Here is a 17,911-nt window from a genome sequence, read left to right on the forward strand (position 1 = left end):
GTTTTGCTGAACCTGGAATCTTTGTAAGGTATCTGGTGTCTTTGTTGAAGCAGGCAAGGTTAGGTTTTATCATTCATGCCATATGCTATACACTGTTTGCTTAGAAGTTTCAAGGAATTCATAAACATATTATAGTACAGAAGGAAAACTGACAAATCTATGTCTCTTAAATCTCTCTTGAGGCAGACTTCTTCTGTCGTAAGCCTATTTCCTCGTTCTATTTCCCAGTGGGTGAATTCAAGATGGCCCTAAAACTTCCTGGATCTAAAACCGGATAAGGTTACTCTATCATTTAAGCCAAATTCACACCTCTCTGTGAGTGATCTTCAGTGGAGAAAAATGTGGCATTGATTCCTTATTATCAATCAATAACATTATTAAATATCCACCAGGAATTTGGCACTTTTCATAATTTCTCTGAAATTTGGAAGACCTAAAGCTGAGAGATTCCATGCCTTGTCCTTCCCGAGGAAACAGGAATTGAAAATCCTAAGGTTTAGGGGTAAAGGTAATTCTTATGTAAGTTGAAAGATGGATTCATAATGCAAAAACAGCAACATGTACAGACACCAAACTTGATGTTTCATGAGATGTTTTATTGTCATAGTATTTTAGAACCGAAAAGAACTTTAGAAATCACCTGTGCAACCCCAACATTTCACATATGGAGAAATTGATTCCCAGAACATTTTGATTAATTGAATTATGAAAGACTTAATCTTTTGCTACCTAAAATAAATGAGTGGAAAGAACAATGATAAACACTCACTAGTATTTCGTTAAAACATCTTTATTTAAGATCATAAGCAGGGCATATTTCTCATGAGATAGTACATGGTCGTTTCAGAGCATTGTTTTAGGTATCTGTGTGTATCACCACAACACTTATCAGTGTTGACGTCTTTTTTACCCTATGGTACTAAGGGACCATACCTATTTATTCTGCTGTACCTATTCAGGTGATTGCCTTCTTCAGCTAGGAGGTTAATAAAGAGAACACAGGGGACAGAGATGAAGGTAAAGTAAAAGAAGAGAGGAAGGGAAGACAAGGGAGAGAGAGAGGCAAAAGATCATTTAGTCCTATCTCAATTTTTTTCTCATTATGCTTTCAAATTTCAACATGTGAACCTAGGGAAAGTTGTCTTCATCTGACAATTTGTGAACAAGTGTAACTCCTTTCCTTCATGAAATTAACCTCAAATGTTAAACAAACAAGGGAAAATAAAATTGGAAAACCTTTGTTATAATATTCCTCATAAATTCACTTTGTGTAACTTCTACAAAGTAGAATCTTACTGACAGCTGGGCACATCTTCGTGATTGATCTGAAGAAGTGATAATGTATTTCCAAAACAATATAAATGACACATGTTAACGTATGATTTTTATCAGTGGGAAAAAATTTTCTTTTTCTTTTTAATTTCAAGAAAGCATAATGATCTTGTGGGAACAAACTTTTAGACTTTAGGGAAGGAAAGACAAATGGGTTCCAGGATATCTTCCCAAGGACAAAGAAGAGGAAGATGGAGTGGCATGTGAGGTATTGCTCTAAATCTAGGTCAGAATAGCCATAAGAACACTGAGACTTAAGAGTGGTTGTTCTATTGAGTGATGTGACTTAAATCAATATGGAGGGATCATCTCTGGCTAATATGTATGACATTAATTTTCTAATCAGATTTCACCTATAGTCTGTCAGCATTCCTTTCAGAAATCATCAATATTTTACTTGGATGAATACATCATAATCTTTTTACTTTCTCTTGTGGCTTTATTCCTGTTTTAATAATATTGCATTTTAGTAATTATATCTAACTAAACTAGAAACTGAAAAAAAGATGCTCTCCAAACTTGGGCTCTGACTTTCAGCTGTATCATCATTCTTGATGGAGAGTGCAGTTTTCAGTTTTATGCAAAGATCATTTATACAGGGTAGTGTTACTGAATAATATTTGGCCCTAGAATGTACATCTATCTCAGCTAATGAACTTCAGCTTTCACCACAATTTATATTGACCGAGCTGTCCTCAATCCAATAAATATTAGCCCAATGAGCGAACAAATTTAATCTGTGGCCACAATATGTGTGGATATGGCATCTCCAGACACGCAAAAACATTTACCTCTCTATTCAATGTGAAAGATATGCTAGCAGTGGGGCTCAGAGCATTATGTAGAAGATCTAGAGTTAGATTACTTTTGAGAGTCAGTATGGAAAAAAAATGCTCTGTAAGATTTTGAGTCAAACAATCTTTGGTTAAAATCTTCTTCCTTAGAGAAGTTACTTACACTCTCTGAGACTCAATTTGTATATCAATAAAATATAAATACATTTTATTCCCCTCACAGGATTGAGAGGAAATAAAATAATAAATGTGAAAGCATCCAATCCAGTGCCTGACACATTGCAGCACCTCACAAAAAATTACTTTACACTCAATCTAGGTTGATTAATCCACTTTATTCAAGGGGAGATTCTGCTATTTTAGCAACTCAACTTCTCTAACCTTGTTCCTCACACTGTTCTTCCCTCTCAAGCAAAGAAAACAAGGAGAAACAAACAAATTCTCAGGAATTGCAGCTGGGCCCAAGCAAGCTGGCCTACTGGTGGACCTAGGAAGTGTGGCTTCAAAGGCTTGTCAATGCTGCCTGTGGTGATGGAATCCCAAAGATGTAAGGCAGGGGTCAACCTTTACTCAAGGTCAAACTTGGTAAAGAGTTTGAAACCATAAATCATAAAATATCTCATATTCAGTAAGTATAAGAAGGGTTGTTCAGAGGTTTGAGATGCAAATAGGGTAAGGAAAGAACAGTGAAATTTAAAGTAATGATTTGATGGTTTTTCAAGCTGATTTGGAAAAAGAGTTTTAAAGCTTAAAAGACTGGCAAGCATCATGATCTCTGGCAGTCTAACTTCTTAAATGGAGTTTCACAGACCTTACTAGTTTTTGACAACTCTCACATCATTTAATTTTTTAAGAGATGTGTTTGACCCAAGGTTTTTGAAATATCTTTATATTTGACCTAGAAGACACCTTCAGCCTAGCCTCTTTTAAAGATAACTCTGACACAAAAGTTAGCCTTGGCTAGTAGCCACACCGCCATAAGTTTTGACCTTGAGTGAGTTCTAGTTTCTAGTAATATTTGAATAAGTGACTTTTAGGTGAAAGTAAGAGGTCAGGAAGTAAAGGACCTAAGTTATGAGGATTGATTTTTATTATTTCTTTCTCATTAATTGCCTGTGCACTACCCCTTCCCCTCTGATTTAATACCTTCTGAAAATTTCCTTCATTTGTAGGTCATTAACAGTAATTTTAATGTAGGTCGTGTCCTATTATAAAAAATTCCAAAGACTTATCTGAAGCAAAGTGACAGAGTGGAAAGAGATTTGGCGGTGGAGTAGGAACGACTGGATTCCCATCCTGGTTCTACCACTAACTAGTTGGATAAACTATCTTTACCTTAGATGAGATGATGATAATCAGCTCTTCAAACTCACAGGGTCTTTACATGGTTTAAATACATTCTTGCCTATGGAAACATATAGAAAGCTGTAAAATATTGCACACATAAATCATTATGCTAATTAAATTATGTATTTGATTTATGGTCTTGAAACTTTGAGGATAAAATAGTGTTTCAATAAATTACTCTTGAAATAACTTTCTTTTAAATATATATTGAAATAAAAATATTTGTATTCATGGCATTTAGACTACAAAATTCAAAGCTGCAATTCCTAAAATAATTATATTCTATGAAGTTAACCCCGAAGAGTAGTAATAAGAGCCTCCTAAGAGATCGAGCTGCTTCTATCCTTGTCCACTTAGAGTCTATTTTCAACAGTTGCCCAAATGATTCTTTCAAATAGTAAGTCAGATCATTTCACTCCTCATCAAATCTATCCAATGACTCCCCCGTCACTCAGAGTAAAAGCTAAAGTGCTTACAATGGCCAAAAAGACTACATATGATTGGATCCCCTGTTAACTCTCTGACCTCATCTCCTACTGATTGCCCCAGATCCACATTTGCTCCTCAGTACCTCTGGGTTGTCTATTCCCCCCACCTGAACACTTTCTCTCTGATGTGGCTAACTCACTCATGGCATTCAACTCTTTGTTCAATTGTCATTTTCCCAATTAGACGTATCCTGACCACTCTATTTAAAATTGCACTCCTCCTCCACATACTCAATACACTTAACTCTGTTGTAACTTTTCTTTCTTCTAAAGTATCACCTTCTAATATACTACATAATTTGCCTATTTATCATGTTTATTGCTTGCCTCCAGCCCCCACAATATAAACTCCACCAGGGAAAGGATTTCATCTGTTACCTCCACTGATATAACTCACATACTTCAAACAGAGCCTGGGCAATAGGAAAAGTGCTCAAAAAATTACTCACTGAGAGAATGAATGATATAATGATGATACCATATAAAATTTTGTCAGTAGATGTGATGACTTCTCTGGCCCATTCTTGTGACCAACCACAGCATTTACAGGATATGTGCATCCAAAAAAAGGTGAGAAGTGTGGCTATAAAAAGAGAATGAAACTACCCAGCTCTTCTAAACACAGAATCCATGACCTTGGAATCTTTTTATACATTTTTTAACCAATGGTGTTAACAGGATTTTCTTTGTCCTAAGTCTATAGAACATGACAACATTAATCTCTTAGTAAATTTGCATAAAATTTGCAAATATAATTTCATGATCTGTAAAACCAAAATCAAAGTATAATATAGCAATTTCACTGACTTAATCTTCCAGAATTCTATCAAGAAAGTAATCAGATTTTTTATCATTATTTATCCTTTTTTAAATACTTATGGTTCATCATTCTGCAGTTATCTAGAGGTCAATTAGTAATTTTCTCCCTTCATATTTATTCCAATGTTTTAGTTGAGATTAAACTAATTATATCTGGTACCTAGAATTACCTTTACCTCTTTCATCTTTTAAACCCATAAGACATTACTTTTTAATTTATATTTAGAAATTGGAAGTTTCATACCAATTTTTTAAAACCCAACCTGTATTGGATCAATAATTCTGCTGCTTGGTCATCTTATGCAGACGGGCAAGTTAGTACCTATAATTAGGACTATGTCATACCTCCCTTTATTAACACTATGACTTCAGTGGTGGCAGCTGTGGTCTTTGGTTTACTGTTCCTAGTCTCGGTCTTCCTTTCCAATTCAAAGCTATACACCAAAATTTTGGTTCTGTCCCCAGTTTCCAATACGAAGTCAAGGCATTCAGTCTGAGCAGATCATTGTACACACTGGTGAGAATCAAGCAAAAAAAACAGAGATGATGGTCTTAACAACAAGGTCATAATTCTTAAAATGACTTCCACACAGTCTCCATACCATGAGCGATGTTGGACCTCTGATTAATACCAGACAAGAGTATGAAATCCATTTGTGTAGTCATTCTACTATGAAAGATATTTTTAATCCAGTCACTGAGTAACTTATTGTAAAATACATTGGCCACCTTTTTGGGTTTTTTGTTTGTTTATTTGGGGTTTATTTTGGCTGGCTGAGCAACAATAGTGCCAAACAGTTACTAAACACATTTTCTAAGGATTTTCATTTTTCTTACTTCTAATCTAAAACTTGAAATTTCCCGTTTCTCTTTTGTCTTCACTAACCATGACTCACTCAAATGTAATGCACTCTCTCTGGTTTTTAAGGGAATTGAAATATTTATCAAAATTGAAATGAAAGGTAAATCTAAATCTACCTCACTAGATGGCAACCATATGTCATATGTGAAGAAAACTGAAGTACTAAACTTCCTAGTCTGTTTGTGTAAAAAGGACTTTAAAGACGTCTTTTCAAAAACAACATAGATTTCATGGGGCTTCTTTTCTTCTTTTGTATAACCTGGTTTGTCTTCTAAAGCTTCCAACCTGATTATACAACATCATTCTATAAATTTGTTCCCTAGAATTTCTCTATCCCCCTCATTAGTCTTTAAAAGTTTCATTATTTGCTTCCTTACCAGAATACATTTCTCTAGAAACATTATATGGATCTTATCCAGGTGTGCTAACTCCAGGCTTTTGGCTATTGTCCAGCTTGAACAATTAGTTAAAATTCTCTTTGAGTTTTAACCAGATGTTATAGTCCTCATTTCCTGACCTAAAAGGCTCTTTGAAATTATGAAGAACTTTTAAATACTTGTCCCATTCTCTTTCTGAGCTAGCTGCACCTTCGTGCTAACTTAATATGGTCTGAGATTCAGTATACACACATAATTAGTGAGGTTTATACAACATTTGGAATAAATCAGGCTTAAAAATACTTTAAATATGAGAAGGCAAGCATTAATTAGCAAAGATTTACACATTGTATATCTATTGACTTTAAATTTCCTTTTATCAAGGTTTTTAGTTGAGATTTTAATTACTAAAGAGATCAGAGCATTAATTCTAGAGTTTTCTAAATTTCAGATAGTATCATCTATTCAATGAGACTGTAATCTTTCTGAAGATATACCTTTTACCCATTTTGCATCTTATCCAGACCCAATCAATGCTGTTTACATTGTGAGTCCCCAACATAGATTCACGATCACTTGATACGATGTGCAGTTGTGTATTACTAGTCATCCGTAATCACAACCATTTAACTTATTTTTTTCTCTTAACCTTTTATTCCTACATTTAGTTAACTCTTCATAGACCTTCAGCGAGCCAAATTAAAGTAACTGTCCTCACTCACCCTTGATTGCTGAAATTACCAAAAGAGGAGCTGCTGTGGGCCCAAGACAGTGGATGGGCAAAGGCAGCGCCTGTCGATCCTGAACGGTCAGCAACCAAGGCGATGGGTAGGATGGAGGAAAAGGAGTAAAAGAAACACTTTTAAAGCCCAATCAACTGATTAGGAGAAAATCCTCAAGATGTGTAGTGCATGCAGTGGACTTTTGAGAGGAAATACTAGCCAGAAGCTATGCTTAACTTTCCCTGTTCCTTATCTCTAGCAGCAATTGAAACCAAATGCTTAGGTCTTTAAGTACAGCCTCTGGGTTGGTGGTGTTCTGTGTTTAGATAAAAGTGAGTTCAATATTTCTTTATTAATTTTAATGGTATAACAAGAATGGTGTCTCATTTGGACACAAAGAGTTCAAAGTTACTATATAAGCACTCTTCCATTAATCTTTAAAATGTATCTGCTGGGTGAGCAGCCAACATAATCCTGCCTAAACAGATAAGAAAATAGAGAGCTAGTGAGAAGGTGACTGGTTCTGTTTAAAGCTACACAACGAATCAGAGAAAGAGATGCAGCTCAAGGTCTCACCCCTGCTCTGGGCCGTGGCCACCTCTACTGGCACATGCTCATGAGAACAGCCAAAAAGCTGATGCTTGGGAGTTGCAAATTACTTGATAAAAGGGCCTCCTTCTGATCATTTCTGGGCCATTCAAAAGAGAATTCCATAAGTGAAATTTCTAGAAAGTTCAGAAGAGAATTTCGTAAGGGAAAAGTAATATTTTCTGTGACACCAGTAGTTTGTGTTGTATCCTTTGCTTGCATAGCATCAGTTTTTAATTATCTAGAAAATAATTATCCATTTGTGGCTTATCAGGCCCCTTTTTTCTCTCCTGCTTCCTGCCTTTGGGCCATTTCACTGCTCATTAATATTTGCATCAGAGGCCAGATCAGCTGCTTTGCTGGTGGATCTGGTTAAAAGTTTTGGTGGGCAAAGAGATAGAAACCATTGAATCTATAAAATGTAGTGAATATCTTGAGGTTTAACCCATCTATACTACACTAGACAGCCAAACTCAGTAACAAATGATAATGTTCATTTGTCAGGGATAGGTCCACTCTTTTTTGCCTTTTACTCTGCTTATCTACTTTCCTCTAATTCTATACTTGATGCTTATTATCGCAGATAATTGAAATTTGACAAAAGACGCAATCAAGTGTCTGATGGATTTTGACAATGTTCACGTTTTTAAACCGCATTTTCCCACCCCTAGAAGAGAACCTCAATAAATACATCTTACATTTATTAAGGAATAAATGAAAGGTGTGCTTGTTCTGTATTATTTGTGGGTTGGTAGATAAAATATGGCAATCAGCACCCTGCCACCCCTGCCCCTTCAAGGATTCTCCCTGGTTAAAGAGCGGGTGCTGGCGGTGGGGGATTAGTAAGAAGCCGTGATTGCCTCATGAATCAGGGTGAAGCTTCTCACAGGTGGCAGTTAGTTTGATCTTCCCAGTCACTCTAGGAGGTGATATATCTTTTGCGATTATCACTCACAAGGATATCCTTGAAGGAAAACGAGGCTGCCTCGCCAAAACACAACTAAATGAAACAAACAAAAAGGAACAGTGACAGTGGAAGGGGGCAACAGAGAGGATTCTTTTAGAATCTACACAGATAAAATGGAGCGTGTTGGTGAAATCCTTCTGCTGCCACTCACAGCCCTATTCCTAGAGCTGTGCTGACCGCATCAAAACAATGCTGCTGCATAAGCAAGGCAATAAGCAGAGACCATTAGCTCTGTTTCCATTAGACACGCAGAGGGTAAAAAAAAAAAAAATCAATAACAGGCAAACACAAGATAAAATTGATAGGAAAGAAATGTTAATTTTAGAGCTTTAAAACGAGGTATTGCAAACAATGGCAGGCAATAAAACCTTAAAAACTATTTTTAAAACTTTCAAAATCATTTACATGGGGAAAAGAACTCTAGCAGGAACATATACAGCATATTAAACTTTAGTGCATTTTTAATGACTTGTTTTAAACAAATTATGCATGAGATAGATTACACATCCCTCACCCACTTAACAAAAAGGCATACGCACGAACAAAAACAAAACCAGGTGGCTTTTAAAAAGAAATTAAGTGTATACTTGGTGACTGATTGGGAGAAATGCCAAGCGATGTAAAGGACTTCATAGAATAGAGTTCTCTTGAAAGAGGCTAGATTGATGGGCTTTTCGGCCCAGAGTGCAGGCAGAACAGTACAAATGATGATCAGTCTCTGCCTTTGCATTCCATCCTCTAAATGCCCTCAGCAGACAGGGTAGGGGAGCAGAAAAAACAAGAGCTCTGGGATAACAAGTCTTAGATTTCAGTCCCAGCCACAGCACTCATTAACTGTGCTAACTTGAACAAGTATTTCTCCCGCCCTTCCTTCCCTTATTTGTCAGATGGAGGTAAAAATAATGACGCCGTCTTATCTCCCTAACTTGGAATGAGGCCCAAACCTTGGTATTTTTAAAGGCCCCAGATTATTATAATCTACAGGCATGTTTCAAAACCATTGGTTTCGAGCATTGGGTCTCAAATTTCAGGGCGCTTATGAATCCCTGGAAGAGTTTGTTAAAACACGGACAGTTGAGCCCCGCCCTCAGAGTTTCTGATTCAGTAGGTCTAGGGTAGGGGAGGAGAATTTGTGTTTCTAATAAATTACCACGTACTTCTGAACCTGCTTGTATGGGGGCCACACTGTGAGAACTTCCGGTCAAGCCTTGCTATTCTAGTGTGCTCCACACACCAGCATGGTCAGCATCACCCGGGAGCTGGTTAGTCATTCAGACCCACCCAGACCTTGTTGGAAATGCTGATGCAGTCTGCTAAACTAGAAATGGCATTTCACGGGATCTCCAGGTGATCTGTATACCCACTAATGTTTGAGAATCACTACTCCAGAGCATCCTTGGAGGAAGTGGAACCAATAAAAGATTGTGAAAAATCTGCTATAGGGTGCTTGTAGGAAGAGCCTCCCAATCCAAACAACAAAACTCCAGGTTCTTGGCATTGGTATTTCTCCCAGGAAGTCCCGTTTGTAAAACTGACAATATACCCCAATTGGAAACGGCTTTTCTCATGAAGCAAGGGGCTTAGACCCACTGCAGTAGGTGCCAGACTGCTGAGTGCCCACCTGAGCCATGAGGCCAGATTGAACAATTACTACAGTATCTTTTGACTATCGATATAAATTTTGTTTCCTTAGAGGATGATCTTCTTTCCAGTGCTTGCCTGTTCTTTTTCCCATCATCCTGTGAAGACTTTCTTTGTGTTTCCCATGGATGTGCTCACTTTGTATCTAATTATGGACTTTGGCAGTCACATGAAATTTGGTCAGAAGCAAAGGCTGAAAACACCCAGTGCATTTCCATCAGGGAGTTCCTTTAGGCTAAAGAGTCACTGGGTTAAGTGTCAATGATCTAATATCAACCCAGCATCACCAGAACCCCTTCATTCAAACAAGGCTTCCCATTACGTGGAATACAAATCGGAGCACCAGCTTCACATTTGTGAGATTTATACGACCATTTAGAGAAATTCTTCTTGTAACTCCTCTGATAACATCACTGGCAATACAAAGCCGAACGGTTCAAATCAGATTTCATCTCTACCATGTAGTGGTTTAGTGTTTGAGGATGAACTTACAGACTATTAAATTTATAAAAAACAAAGACAAATATACAACATAAAACAATTCAAGCTCCAAAAGCTTTATATTAGCTTTTGGAAAAGAACAGCTAGAAAAAGAAAAAGGCAGTGAAGATTAAATCTTTTAAGATTCAATTTGTCTATCCTGCCATATAAGGCCTAACCTTGCTGGAGAGTTAGAATTATGACTTTATTTTAGTCTACAACTAAGCAAGGCAGTGGATATCACTTCGATGATAAGTTTTACAGTAAAATCAATGAGAAAATGTTTTGATTTTCAGAACTACCCTCCACAAGTGATATTAATAATGTAAGTATTATGGCAATAATGTGTATATTACATTAACAATGTAAACATATAAACGCAAGGATTTTTCTTTTTTATTTCCGTGTGTGATTTCTTTCTTAAAAGTGAAGCCATGGTGAAAAAAATAAGTAAACTATTAGGATCTAAGAGATGTTTTAGAACTGAATTATTTTTCAGCCTTACAGTCTGTCTCTCTTCTTACCAATATTAAAAAAAAGAAAGACATTATCTTTCTCACACAAATGAATCAGAACTCTAACCACTGTCTCCCTGGCAGGAGAATTCCTTCTACTTCCAATAGTTCTGACTTTCTAATCAGATATTTCTCCATATAGGTTTTTTTTTCCATCTTGCAAGTTTGTTGCACCAGTTAAAATTCCTCTCCGCTTTAAGAGAACTAAAGAATTTGTGTTTCTTCACTGCAAGTGATGGAAATCTTTCTGTAATTTACTTTCAGACAACAGACTTTATTAACAAACTGCATTGCATGATCCACTACCTACCTGTGGAAAGTGTGATCATTCCAGTCCAGCCATGTGTCAAACTTACAGCAGCTCAGTTATCCTATTTGTGTTCTATGCATTTATCTCATGAATGACAGATTCCTGCAGCAAGGAATGGTTTGTCTAAAAGCTACCATACATATTTGAAATATTCCTATTAATGCTTTATAATAATATTAAATGTTGGTGAATTAGTGTTGCCCTAACAAACAAAATCTCCTAGGCCACAATTTTTTTAAATACAGTAACTCAAATACCTTTTCTCAGCCATCAGGAGACACACGAAGTTCAGAACTGAATCTACATCCCGACTAGATGGTAATGCCTTGAGGGCAGAAACTCAGGATGCTGGTCATCAGTCACCTGCAAGGGGCCCTGCAGTGGCAGACACTCTGCTTGTTGAGTGGATGGATGGATGAACAGAAGTTCCTCCAGCTATGACCACTGTGTTTAACCACTTGCCCAGCATACGACCACTTTGTTCTAGAAAGAGAAGGCTGCTTCCTGATAACAGTGTTTAATTGTGGACACTATGTAAGACCTTTGTCCAAACAAAAAGAGGCTTTGAACTTATAGAAAAACTTTCGTTAACCTGGGCTAGGTTGTTAAGTCCCTTGAAATGGGTTCTTTGTAAACTCCACCAGGCCTCACCCAGAGCTTGGCACATAGTAATTGTTTGTTAAATGGAATTGACTTGATTCAGTAGAAGCCATTTAGTGTCAACAAAAGTAAGTACATTAATGCATTGCTCCACATCTTACTCATTAGAGTCACTCTGTTTTAAACTCTCCTTTCAAATTGTATATTAATCTTTTTGATGAGCTAATGCATGTAGATGGTACAAATTGAAAAGGTATAAAAGGGCATACGGTGAAGAGTATGTCTCCATCGCTCTGACTCCCAGGTGCTCAGAACTCATTGTGGGAGGAAAATCTGAAAACTTACCTTTTATAAAAGGAAGTGTTTTATTGTTGTTGTTGTTGTTGCTGCTGTTTTTAAGTACCATGGGAAACTAATGCATTTTCCTTTGGCACTTTAACCCTCAACGTTTTCTTAGTCTTTTTAGATGTGGAAAACAATTTCTCCTGTAAGGTAAACAAAACCTGGTACACCAACTGCAAACAGTATTAGTAAGGCTGGCAGTAGCAAGTCTAAAAGCTATTCGCCTGAGACCTGATGGCCTTACTGTGCTTTTTTTCATTGCTATTCACAAGAAACAAATTGCCAACAGCACCATCGAGGGCGGCTCTTACCTCTAACAACCACGGGCCATATATGAATCAGCTGTGATAGAAGTTTGTGTTGGAAGCTTTCTATGTTTCCGAGGTTATTCTTCAAAGATATTCAGACAGTCAAGCAGCAGTTTAAGAAAGCAATGACTGGTTTGCTGCTTTTTCTAATCCAGTGGGTAGCGATAAACCACTCAGAGTAAGAATAAAGATTGAGGATTAAGATCAACAGAGCATTTATACTACAGCATTTCCTGATGTGACAAATCTCCTGCTTTTGCTGTTTTGCTTGTTTGTTTCACTTTGTTTTATTAGATTACACAGACTTTTCACCTATTTATAGGAGCACAGAAACTTCACTAAAGCACAGAAGAAAATGTACGTTCATATGCTAAATAAACACAGACAGAAAAAAATGCATTTTGGCCCTATGGGAAAACAGTAAAGTTACTAACACCATTTGTGACTTTGCATTATGTTTTAGTGACTTCAGAAAAATTCTATAACATTTCTTGATATGTTCAGCAACCCTTACGATAATTTTAAGGAAGCAAAATATAAAGGGAAAGCATTAACATTAAAAAATATATATATTGGAGACAATGACAAATGCATCCTACAGAGAATTACAAAATATTTCATACCACGCCTGCCTCTTTCACACCATCCCATAACACTGGCCTTGACCAGAGATAACTATGTTTTAGGCATTACATGAGCATTAAATTGTCTTTGGATATTTTTTTAAGCACTTGAGATTTCTCAGGTAATACTTCATGCTAAATTAAATAAGAGAATACTACAAGCAGATCATCTCAGGCATTATGAGTCTGCAAATCAATTCCACAACCCAGGGTGCTACTTTGTTCTCTGAGCCGTTGGTGTAAAGTGCTACATAATTTGAACATTCACCTACTAAAACTTGCATGTACATGCCTAACGCTGATTTTTCCAAAATACGTGATGACGCATACTATATATTAGAAGGTAAGGCAGAGCCCTTAACAACCCCCTAGGGATGTCTCTCTCTCTCTTTTTCTTCTTTCTTTCCAACAGCAATGGTCTTTGCTTAAAGTTCCTGAACCTAAAAATGTTTTATGAATTTCAACTTTGAGAAAGTGAATCAGATTTAATCCAAAAAGGAAAAGGGGAGATAGGAGCATTTACACATTTCTGGAAGCTGGCAGCAAGATAAATCCAATGTGACAAATCTCTGTGGGCTGTTAAGTGAATTTTGTTATGGAAAGCACACATAAGGCATGCCTAATGAGAAGTAGGGTGCTGGGTTTTGAGAAATGGGCTACTATTTATGAATACCAGGTGGTATGCAAAAGAAAGGCATTCAAGGATTTAAACACTGATCTCTCCAGAGCCTGGACTTTGCTCTGGGCATCACTCAGGACAGAAAACATGGGGTGCATATGATCCTTCAGATAACCACACATCTTATAGGATAATCCGTAAGTCTTCAACGCCTCTGGGCTTTTCATTTAACTAAACAGGATCCGAATTCAGGATTGTCAAGGAGAAAATCTGTGCCATAGTGGAAAGACCTCCATCTTAGGAGAAAAATTTTGGTCTCAAATCCTGCTTCAAGCCCTAGTATCTTTATTTACAAATAACATGATAATACGTGGCCTGCCCACTTCATAATGTCCTTGTGCAATTCAATGAGATAATGCATTGGAAAGAGATTTTGAAGTGTTAGTGCTTTAGACATGTAAACTGTTAGCATTATTAATACCTGGGAAATCATCATGACCATAGATTTGCTCTATGTCAAAATTGCTACATGGCCAGAATCTGGACAGGAAAGTTTCTCCACTAGTCCAGGGGAAGCAGCCAATCCAATTTCATTGCTAAGAAGACCACAAGAGCAGAGCTGCCAAGACCTAATCACATTAATATAGAAGTTTTACTCTCTTCCACCAGATTGTGTGCAACTTGTGGGCCCAGATCCTACTTTGTTCATCTCTGTATCCCCAGCGTCCAGCAGAGTTAACTCTCACCAAATGACTGTGAATGAAGTAAAATAAATGAGATGTCTGCTATATTAGGCATTTTGACAGATACATGAGTCAGAGTTCAAACAGAGAAGCAGAACCACTAGGAAATACATTTATACTAAGGGACTTATTATAGGTATTTGGCTCTGCTCTATTGTGGGAGCTGGTTAAACAGTACACGAAGGTTGTTGCTTTTGTGTTTGGTGTTGAAGCCTGAATTCAGCAGGGCAGTCAATCAAGAAGAAAAGATGGCCATGAAGAGGGGAAATAAGGACAATGTGGAACCTACAAGGATAACTGGAATCTGCAAAGACAGACCAGAACCCACATCAGTGCCTTACCACCACTGAGACTCCACCTTCAATGATGAGGAAGTCCTGCAGGTAAAGCTCATGCTCTTCATCAGGGAGCTAAACACGCACCTAGCCCAGGAGGAAGAGAAGCTGAAGGTGGAGATCCAGTGGGCCCAAACACTGCCCCACACCAGCCAGGTGTGGGTAAGTGACAATGTACATTAGCTCAACAGCATGTCATGCCCTGTACAGATCTTCCAACCCAAAAGAATATGGTGGCAGTTTCACTTGCATCTTCCAAATGTCATTCAAAATGTCTCTCATGGTCCATGAAGTATGTGGAGAAGGGAATTCTGGGAAACAAATGGTAAGCATCCGCTAGTTGCCTGGCATTTTGTACACTCATTGGAATCCTACAACTCTTTAGAACTATTACTTTCCTTGCTTCCTAGATGAACCCTCTGAAATCCTGTTTACATAACCCACCTGGGCTCAAAACCCACCCACCTCTAGGCCTGCAGTCCATGCCCTTTTCCTACACTTCTACCTACAGAGCAGCTGGAACGTTAACACATGCCCTCAGCCTGGCTTTGAGTGTTCCTCAGGGCAACCCTGAGGAAAATTTACAGCACCTGGAAAGACCTTCTATCAGTTTCCCCGTTCTCAACAGTGACATAGAGACAGAGCTGATGACACACTCTTTCACATTCTCTCTTCAGTGTCCCTTAGAGAGGTCCAGAGAAGAATGAATTAAGAGCCCCAGAGAGCACCCCCTTGGAGAGTAGGAAGAGGTGGAAAGGATGTCAAAGCCTGCCAAGCCTGCCTCCTCCAAGCTTGGGTTAGTTCTCTCACCCAATATTCCCGTGTGCACTCAACACACACTTGACGAGGAGCCCTTACATGCCTGGACAGCGTGGCTGTGTCTACACTTCAGGTTTCTGCCCCTTCACAGAGTGAGTAACAAGACAGCATTATGTCATACCACCCAGAGGACACTTGTTCCCTACCTGGGGGCTCTCCGCCATGGTTGTCCCCTTGAAAGCCAGCTCACATTCCTGAATATCGAAGTTTGTCATGTTGGGTACATTTTACAATTTCTAGTTTCTTAAAAGTACAACTGTTCATACATCCATTTCTGGTAGTTACGCCTCTCTCAGGCACACTCCTCTGGCATCTCCTCAGGCTAGAAGCTCTTCTGGACGTCACATCTCATTTTATCACAGAGTATTTTTAAAGTTTGAGTCCGAGAATGAAGATAGAGAAGACCCCTGTGCCGTGGGAAGAGAAATACACGAATCTGAATTTGAGATTCATTAATTTTTCAAGAAAATTTTTGTATTTTTAAATATATTTAATAGACTACATGAACAGATGTTGCAGAGTGTGAGTTTTGAAGTCTTTCAAATATTTAAATGTAAACTCCACGAAAATCAACAAAAATGTAAGTCATGCTTTTTTATGTCTCTTTTTGCTATTAATTTTGTGCACAAGCTGAGTGAGGAATAGAATCAGTTCTATTTCATTTAAGAATGAGCATGTCTTCCTTCCATCCCAGGCAGGCCTTAGGCAAACTGGGAAGGAGAGGAAGTTGAATATTTCAGAGCCTTCCAAACACGCAGCCTGCCGGAGGCATTCTAGAACCCGTAAGCCAGACACTTCCAAACACAAAATTAATTTCTCCTGTGCCCATTCTCTCTGAGTCTATTGCACCAAAAAATTGGATTAATACGTTTGTGTACGAAGGTTAACAATGACCAGAGCTGATAGCACAATTCTTTTATACAAAGATCTTCAAAGTCTTAAGGAATGACTAATAGAGAGTCTTCGAAATTTTCTGGAAGGTAAATCAGGTTGTACCTGTTTTGTCAAAGGGGTCAAGGAAAGTCAATCACAGCCACAAAGGAAATTTACATTTTTAATTAAAGAAAGAGGGAAATTATACAGAAAAATATTATGGTTGTAAAGTAAATAAAATGCAGCTCGTGGCGAAATGCACTTTTCTGTCATTCTCCTTTAGGTAAAACGTTATAGCCGTGCAGTCATATATTTTTAGGGGGATGGAAATCACCTTTCCTGCCCTCTTCCTATTTCACATTGGCGTTTTTTCCAAGGTCGTTAAAATGAAAGAATGACAGTAGACTTTCTTTATCAACAGCTTGTTCCAACAGATACAATACATCGATGGGGGATCAAAAAGAGCATGAGAAGCATTTCTGCCAACATTGTAGAAAATATTGAACATCTGCTATATCTGGGATCCTGGGAGTTGTAATTATAATTTTTTGAAATCTGTACACAAGAGTTATAAATATTAGAACTGTAGCCTGTGAAAGCCATGAAATATTTAACTTGTTTGGCAGGCTTAAGCAAAACTCATAAACTTAATTTAAGCAAGCCAAACACTATAGTTTTACCAATTTTATATCTTTCATGTCATTAGTTAGATAAATTAAAGCAAACTATAAAACAGCCTGGAGATTGCCGACTGGAAGTCCTGGGGTATACCAAAAACGCGTTTTGAGAATTAACTCATTTTAATAACGTTTTACCTTTCACCTTTCCCAGTCATCCACACTTGTCAAAGACTCTTTGGTTTGGGGATGAGGGGAGGGGGTGGATTTGCTATTAAGAAATGGCTCCAGGGTAAGTAAAAAGAAAAGCAGGCATCAGACATCTTAAGCAGCTTCACAAAAGCCACAATAAGAACTGAAAGCTACTGGCGATTGCCTCGGTGTCAGTTCAATATGAACACAACAAAAACCCACATGCCACCTTGAGTGAAAACTTTTCTAACTTGAAAACAAGGCCTGGTAAACAGCTCTGTGCTGCTGTAGAAGACAAACTGAGAGACTAAGAGAGCAGAGAGAAACCAGGTTTCCATCGGGTTAGATCTGTGGCCCCGTAACATTGCCCAGACTTGTCTTTAGCAATATGGACTAGAACACGCTGGGCCGTGTCCGCCTTACATGTGCTTTTGAGGTTTAACACATGACAGTGATAACCAAGCCGACCTTAGTGCCTATTTTTAAGTTAAAAGTAGCTTCATATACAAGTATAAAGGTAGCTTCAACATTTCTTCATTAACATCCCCTCCATGCTGCCTACTCTTATCCTATGCCCAGAAGGTTCCCCAATAAGAAA

General features: G+C 37.9%; 1 long non-coding RNA gene across 1 annotated transcript in view; it reads right to left on the reverse strand.

The window, feature by feature from the left end:
* Positions 1-10,839: 10,839 nt before the first annotated feature.
* Positions 10,840-17,911, reverse strand: part of LOC139039798 (uncharacterized) — a 104,128-nt gene continuing 97,056 nt past the window's right edge. Inside the window, exons 6-7 of the long non-coding RNA XR_011493023.1 lie at positions 15,778-16,038; positions 10,840-15,123 (exon numbers count right to left, since the gene is read on the reverse strand). This is a non-coding gene — a long non-coding RNA (uncharacterized lncRNA). The remainder of the gene's footprint in view (positions 15,124-15,777; positions 16,039-17,911) is intronic.

The sequence above is a fragment of the Equus asinus genome, chromosome 11, assembly GCF_041296235.1.
Source record: "Equus asinus isolate D_3611 breed Donkey chromosome 11, EquAss-T2T_v2, whole genome shotgun sequence".
Lineage (NCBI taxonomy): Eukaryota > Metazoa > Chordata > Mammalia > Perissodactyla > Equidae > Equus > Equus asinus.